Source organism: Limulus polyphemus, unplaced genomic scaffold (assembly GCF_000517525.1).
Source record: "Limulus polyphemus unplaced genomic scaffold, Limulus_polyphemus-2.1.2 Scaffold3468, whole genome shotgun sequence".
NCBI classification, from domain to species: Eukaryota; Metazoa; Arthropoda; class Merostomata; order Xiphosura; family Limulidae; genus Limulus; species Limulus polyphemus.
The window spans coordinates 114,041-122,825 of record NW_013669078.1 but is presented as its reverse complement, the minus strand read 5'-3'; the positions used below and the strand labels follow the sequence as shown (position 1 = coordinate 122,825).

At 33.0% G+C, this 8,785-nt stretch overlaps 1 long non-coding RNA gene across 1 annotated transcript; it reads right to left on the bottom strand.

Moving 5' to 3' along the window:
* Positions 1-1,624: 1,624 nt before the first annotated feature.
* LOC106469405 lies at positions 1,625-8,059 on the bottom strand. Its single transcript, XR_001291434.1, has 3 exons — positions 7,895-8,059; positions 7,381-7,609; positions 1,625-1,943 (listed from the first exon to the last, which is right to left on the bottom strand). It is a non-coding gene; the product is annotated as an uncharacterized LOC106469405 (long non-coding RNA).
* Positions 8,060-8,785: the final 726 nt, after the last annotated feature.

Below are 8,785 nucleotides of genomic sequence, written 5' to 3'. Positions count from 1 at the left end.
AAATATAGCATTCCTTCACACTAGCCCGACTACAGGCTAAAATTAATATTCTGTATTCACCTAAATATAGCATTCCTTCACACTAGCCCAACTACAGGCTAAAATTAATATTCTGTATTCACCTAAATATAGCATTCCTTCACACTAGCCCGACAACAGGCTAAAAGTTAATATTCTGTATTCACCTGAATATAGCATTCCTTCGTGCTAGCCCGACTACAGGCTAGAGTTAATATTCTGTATTCATCTGAATACAGCATTCCTTCGCACTAGCTTGAGTACAGGCTAGAGTTAATATTCTGTATTAACCTGAATGATTAATATCCATAAGATGGCATGGCTAAGTACACCAAGGTTCAAACTACCTTTCTGGGTCTTCAATACATAACAGTTTTGTTTGAAAGAAGAATGCAGGCCACGAGAGTAGCTATAGCCAATCTACAGATATATTTAATTGTATACTGTCTTGTTAATTATCACATAAAACTTTTATATTTAACATGATCTGCCTACCAAAAAAAAAGAATGACACAATCTATGAATTAGATACATTACATTTCTTTAGTAGTAATAAATACAGTGATCAAATTTGAAAGCCATACTACACAAGTTTGTTTGTTTTTTTTAATTTCGCGCAAAGCTACATGAGGGCTATCTGCGCTAGCCGTCTCTAATTTAGCAGTGTAAGACTAGAGGGAAGGCAGCTAGTCATCACCACCCACCACCAACTCTTGGGCTACTCTTTTACCAATGAATAGTGGGATTGACCGTCACATTATAACACCCCCATGGCTGAAGGGACAAGCAACTTTGGTGTGACGTGGATTCGAACCTGCGACCCTCAGATTGTGAGTTGAGCACCCTAACCACCTGGCTATGCCGGGGCCCATACTACACAAAGCTTTACGTGTGACAATTCATCTTATACTTAGTAATTTCATTAAGTAGGTCATTGGGTGTTCCTGGACTAATTCACTAAAAACACTGCTCACAACGAGGGCATCAAGCAGAATGGCTACAGAAACTCTTCAGAGTTTACCTGTTACTTAATTAAGACTATTTATTTTTAATTATAATCATTATTGTAGATTTTCAGTGTTCTTCTGGTTGGGGTTCTTACAAAATTAGACAAGTTTCAATGGCAATGTCAACTTATAGCTTAATTCAATTACATAATCACAATATATAAACACCCCCAGTACGTTACACCTCACACATAACAAACAAAAGTGCTATTTAATTATGACTAACCAACTAGCATCTCATAATTAGTTCATTACAAGTAATTTTCAAAATTTGTATGGGAGTTTTGCTAAATAAAAAAAAGTGTCTAAAAGCTTTCAAGCTTATTTTTTGATGTTAAATATTTGATAATTTTTCTTAATTATCATTGTATAATTTACTGTGATATACAAAAGTGAATGTAATTAGTTGGAAGTATTAACCATCAGATATTATGATAATCCATAACAAAAAACTTGTACATATATTGAACTATTTTACCTTTCATTACTTCTACTTGTACTACTGTTTCAGTTTTTTTACTTACATTTTTTAAAGTACCGGTCATAAAAATATAATTAATAGATATTTTTAAATCATTGCAGGTAATGAATTATATCAGTTTCCAAATTTGACAATTATTTTATTAACAAGTGTTTACAGAACATTAAACCTACAACAAATATTATCTGTTCCCCATATTTAAAAGGTCACTGGAGGTTTCTAGCTAAATCAATCCAAGCTTACATGCTGGAATTACTTTGTTACATAAATAGCGATTGACCATTGTTTTCATCTTATCATCACATCAATAGGATGATAGCTGATCATCTATACAGAACAGTTTATACACAATGGTTTTTGTCACTGTTTCATGGTCTGTGGGTCATCCAGCTCGTCCAAAAACTTTTCCTGCTTGACAGCCAATATGGAATATAAATCTAATTTAAGAAGCTAAGGATACTTTTAAGTAAACATATACAATGTGAAAAATAATACTACATTTCAGACCAACAGCCAAGTCTCAACATGTGTTGGTGTGAAATATTAGTTGTTTAGTAGATTTTAAAATGTCACAGCAGTTAATAAATTGTACCATTCAAAAACAATGGTACAATAACAAGCCATATCAGATACAAACAGCCTATAATGGAGAGACAAAAGCAAGAGAAACAAAGGCTACTGACCACAATAATTGTTCAACACAGCTTGGCACTTTGTGTCACGCTCTCCTAGAGTGAGATCATACCCTTTTTTGGGGGTAATAGAGAGACCCGTAAAAGTTAGTATATTAGTTGGAGGGGGGTTCTCTTGAATATGTGAAATAGGAATGACCAATGATGTAATGACTGTGAAATGCTGCATGAAAATACTGATTTTACAGTATGGTATGTCTTTACATGGGATGGCCTGAATACCCATTTTGTTATCCAGGTATTTGAGATATGCAACAGCTGAACTGGAAACTAAATGTTGGTCTCGTTTCCATACAAAGCCAGTTTTTCTGTGTGGTACAAAGAGTCCAGAACATTGGTCTGATAGTAAGCTTAGTTTACCTTGAACTTTTTATCAACTCTCCTGATCCCTAACTTATCCTTGACACAGTATCTAGCGACAATGATGAATCCCTTCGAAATAGTACTATAACATGCTGTGTACCACTTTTGGAAATTCTTTTCACCTAGTGACCAATAGAAAGTAGCACAAGTTTTGTTGCAGTTATCGAGATACACTTTGTATCACCTAATACTGCCAATTTCTCCAAGCTGAGTAACATTAATATAATAACATTTAAATCCACACTAATGGAGTATTACCAAGTTTAAATTCACATGAAAGAGTAATACCAAGTTTAAATTCACATGAACAGAGTAATACCAAGTTTAAATTCACACTAATGGAGCAATACCAAGTTTAAATTCACATTAATGGAGTAATACCAAGTTTAAATTCACATTAATGGAGTAATACCAAGTTTAAATCCACACTAATGGAGTATTACCAAGTTTAAATTCACACTAATGGAGTAATACCAAGTTTAAATTCACATTAATGGAGTAATACCAAGTTTAAATCCACACTAATGGAGTATTACCAAGTTTAAATTCACATGAACAGAGTAATACCAAGTTTAAATTCACATTAACAGAGTAATACCAAGTTTAAATTCACATTAATGGAGTAATACCAAGTTTAAATTCACATTAATGGAGTAATACCAAGTTTAAATCCACACAAATGGAGCAATACCAAGTTTAAATTCACATTAACGGAGTAATAACAAGTTTAAATCCACACAAATGGAGCAATACCAAGTTTAAATTCACACTAATGGAGTAATACCAAGTTTAAATTCACACTAATGGAGCAATACCAAGTTTAAATTCACACTAACGGACTAATACCAAGTTTAAATCCACTCAAATGAAGCAATAAAAATTTACACGAAAACTAGTTTCAATATTTCACATGTTCTCTTCAGTCCAACATTTATTTACATTCACCTATTTTTACCATTCATACAGATTGCTCTAGTTGCTCTTCCATTTCTGGATGTTTCACGGAGACATTATGTACACGCACGACTTATGTCACTTTTCTAAATGGTAATCCTTCTTGATTATGTTGTACAACTTTTGTGTTTGTGGATTATCAACTGTTATAAGATTGCCAAGCTTTGCTTACCATGGCTGTTATACGGCTTGTTGTAGTATTCTTTCTGGATGGCCCTGATTCTCCAAGTTCATCCATATTCCTTTGTTTTCCAATGCCATTAAGTAAAACTGACATTTCTCTTTTGGAAATTTGAAATCCCTGATCTGAACACAACTTTCTGATCAATGTATGAATAATTTCTGACAGAAACAGCTGTTACATACCCTTCCCATACCACCAAGACTTTATATTGGCTTGGTTGTTAGGACTTTTCTGACTTGCATATTGAAAAACATTTTTCATATAATATACTCAACCCTCTCCACTGTGGAACATTAAACTTTGCTACAATGTTAAAATACATTGAACTTTAAATGAGCTATAATCTAAAAGATAATTCATGACAAAACACATGAATAATTTCATGATGGAATGTTTTTAAATAACTTTTGGAGTACAATTCTAAGGCTTTGAGAAAATTAGATGTTTCCCATGTTATAATTTTTACCTAATTTCTTAGGAAATACAATAATTACTTCAACAGGAAATGCATAAATGAAAACTTCATGAAAAATAGAAACATTCAAAAGCACTGCAAGAAGAAGGAAAGGGGGGGAACTTTCATGTGAAGAGGGCTAATAGTTTGTTTTGAATTTTGTGCAAAACTACACGAGGGTTATCTGCACTAGCCATCCCTAATTTAGCAGTGAAGGCTAGATGGAAGACAGCTAATCATCACCACCAACTCTTGGGCTACTCTTTTACCAATGAATAGTGGAATTGAACGTCAAATTATAACACCCCCCACGGCTGAAAGGGCGAGCATGTTTCTTGGGACTGGGATTCGAACCTGCGACCCTCAGAATGCGAGTCAAGCACCCCAATCACCTGGCCATGACAGGCCGAGGGCCAATGAGTGAACAATAACTTTATTCCTTAATATTGTTGATTTTAATACCACACGAGTTAAGTACTTGGTAGAAATCGTGGTTAATTAATGACTGAAAGGGCGAGCATGTTTCTTGGGACTGGGATTCGAACCTGCGACTCTCAGAATGCGAGTCAAGCACCCCAATCACCTGGCCAATGAGTGAACAATAACTTTATTCCTTAATATTGTTGATTTTAATACCACACGAGTTAAGTACTTGGTAGAAATCGTGGTTAATTAATGACACTAAAAAATGCAAAATGGACCTTAATCCATATTTATTTCATATTTTACCTGACTAGGTTACTTTAGTTTTTTGCTGATCAATAAATACACTTTAATTTGATGAATAAAATTACATATTCTAGAAAGACTGTACAGTTAAGAAATGTTGGGAGGGAGTGGGTTATGAGAATTTCAAACAGAATGTTAAAAAAAGTCAACAAGAGAACATTATTTCAGTCTTTGTTGTATCTTTTCACTGAAAAATACTTGCAATACAGTTGAGAAAGAACAGTTGCTAAATATAACAATAATTAAACAAATAAAACACTAAACAGTAATCACGGAACTACAGCAAGAAAACACAACAAGGGATCTTGGTGTAATAACTGAGCAGTCTCTAAAGCCATCCAAGCAGTGTGCTTTTGCTAGAGGGCAAATAGGATTTTGGGTTGTATCTACAGAAATATTGAATACATGTCTAAAGAGGTTATAATTTCATTGTATAGATCACTGGTTATGCCACATTTGGAGTATTGTGTTCAGTCTTGGGCTCCTTACTTTGGGAAAGACAGTGAATTGTTGGAAAGAGTTCAGAGAAGGGTTACTAGAATGGCACCTGGGATGGAGGGTTTGTCGTACGAGGAGAGGTTGAAATCTCTTAAATTGTTTTATCTTGAAAAAAAAAGAGTTAGCGGGGATCTGATTGCAGTGTTTAAGATTGTAAAATAAATTGATAGTGTTGATGCATCATCTTTTTTCATATTTAACAGTAAGAATAGCAGAACTAGGGAACACAAATACAAATTTTGGCAAGGTAGGAGTCATCTTCAGCTAAGACAGATTTATTTTTTAACAGGGTGGTTGGCCTTTGGAATGGGTTGCCTTCAGATGTTGTGGAGGCAGTAAATTTAAGTGAGTTTAAGAGAAAGCTTGATAAGTATATGAATGATAAGGGCTGGCTTTAAGATTTTTTTAAAAAATATATTTATTAATAGTTTTAGTTTAATTTAGAAGATGGAACTGAGATGGATCAATAGGTCCCATGTTGTCCCAAAACATTATACTGTCACCACTTACTGAGCTTACCTGGATCCTCCAAAGGACATGATTACTTCAGAAGAACTTTCTAAAATAATGTATAGCAGTTGATAAAAATAAAAAAGATTTCAGAATAATAAATGGAAAAAAATCATCTTGGTCTGGGATGTTAATGATTTATAAAATTAGTTATGAACTGTTCGACAATTTCACATTTCTGTAAATGTACGTACTCTAATTTTTTTGTTACAATATATCTTCTCCAGTTACAAATATTTTACTTAAAAAACAACAGTAGTTCCATACATTATAAGAAAACACAAGGTTTGGATACTATAAAAAGGCATAAGCAGGTTTAAGAATTAGTATTTTTCTTTGTCTCCTTTAAATGTGAGACCAATAAAAAATGTCATCTCATTTTCTACTGACCCTATGTCAGTAACTAATCCTCTGATCAACCACTCCAGTATTATACAACATGTATACAGAGTGGTTTGTAAGAGGTACTTATTCATACAGAAATCTGTAATAATAGGTATGCTGATGACACGGCACTTACGGGGGAATATGGAGAAGGGATACAACAGTTACTTGCCAGTTGCAAATTAAAAATGAACTGACTACTAAAACATTAAGTATGATTAGTCTTTCTGCATGAAGATTGAAGGTAGACTCTGTCTGGTGAAACAAAATTATGGTCAAAAGCATTTAAGATGAACTGTTATACACAATCAGTGATGCTCAACTACACAGAAAGAAAAAACTAATGAGGAAATACTGGAACACCAAAAGACAAAAATACAACTGGTGGACATAAAATGTACTACTTTTTTTAGCATATAATTAGATATGAGAAAAAGTTGGGAGATTTTGATAGATAAAACTGCAAGAGGTATGCAGAGGCTCACTTGGCTCGATGACATTAGAAAATGAATAAGAGACAAAAAGCTTGAATTAGGAAAGTTAGTGTTAGTAGGAGGAACAGAGAACAATTATTATAATACATTAAAATATCACACCCATTACTCAATAAGGTGGATAATTAACTACTTCTTTTAAACAACAATCAGTGTGTCTATAAATAAACTACAGAATTGTTTTAGCTTTTCTACTAGCAACAAAGAACTAGTTCGAAAGCTTGATTAACTAATCCATCAAAGTGCCAAAATCCTTTTCTTCAGTCATGTTATTGTGTTCCCACCTGTATTAAATCAGTAAAATTATTAATAACATTACACTTATATTTTATCATACAACGTAGAAAGAAACTACTCACACTGTGAGGGGATGTGCCATATATTTGCAAACAAAGTTAACTAAGTTATCGAACGATAAAGTATACTAAATTAGTAAATAGACTTGGAGTGAAACGCAGAGAAGTACATACGATATATTAGTTTAGGATGACTGTTAATGTCAGTGTTATACTAACCACGAGCTTAAGCCTACGTCAGTACATGCAGATTTAAACGTCTAACATCAACATCCTAACAACAGAACAGGGTTAACAATGTTTAATTTAAGGATACAGATTCCTAATACAGCGCCTCCGAGAAGAAAACCTGTATATATATTTCTACGTCGAATCTTCTGTAAACCTCGGACTCTTTCCAGATTTTCTTTTTCTATTTTTCTCATATAATCTATCTGGGCTTTTTTTGATTCAGGTATATCTTTTTCAATATTAACTTTTGGCATCATATCTTTTTCCCCAACCATTTTGAATAAACTTGCTACTTCACGGTCCTGTAATAACACCTGTAAACAAAATAAACTTCAAGAGTACGCATAAGATAAATTTTATATATTATATAAAATTTGATACACCATACCTTTAATGTACAATATAAATAAATTAAAATCATATATACAAAACAGCCAATACTAGTAACACTATCGAGTACGAAACTAAACCTTGCTATATTTTGATAACTTAATGAAGTTAATGAAATTTCAAATATTATTTTGCGTTTTTAGATGAAGAAATAGCATTTCACAAACCTTTTTAGTGTGTAAATTAATCTCTAAATGAATCGAACGTACCCAACAATCAGACTGGTGCACGAAAACAGTTCAGAAAAAAGAAACCTATTTCAATTCCTGACTAAGCAATTTCAACGCTACGTATGGTTTACTGAAAAATCAAGTGGCTGTCTTTTGCATCATTAAGATTGCATGCCTTAACTCCTGTAAGATTTCACCAGGAGTAAAATATTAATGTAAACAACGCCTTTTTCATTCAACAGAAAATAAACTGCTATTTATTAACATTCAAAATATTTTATTGGAAAATGAATATAAATAATTTGATTTTAATGATTAATTATCATGCAGTAATAAAAATATTATGGTTAAGTTTAACACTTCTTGACCTCAGTAGTTAAAACGAATTATGTATCAAATATTCTTCAGGCAATTACAGCATACAAACATTTGTAACCTTTCAGGCTTTTTTTGTGTGTGTTGGCAAGACAAGAGATGTCCAAGGCATTATGAATGTTGATGTTTTTAATACTGTAGTACAGTTAGCAATATTGTAAATTAATAATAAATTTGGTTTGAAGTTTGCGCAAAGATACGCGAGGGCTATCTGCGATAGACGTCCCTAATATATGCACATTCAATTTAGTATTTTCATATAACTGCTGCATATATTTTCTTTATTTAAAATGGACTCACAAAAATGGACATCAGGTTTTGAATGTGAAATTCTTACTTTGATGATCACATCACACGTCTGACAAAATTTGGTAAAGCTCGTACTACAATAGTTAGCACTACACCACTGAGTGCAAATGTCCAATTTGCTCGAAAAACTTTAATATAACAGCAAATGTACAACGTTTCGACAAGGTTGGTAATGAAGAAAAACTTTAATATAACAGCAAATGTACAACGTTTCGACAAGGTTGGTAATGAAGAAAAACTTTAATA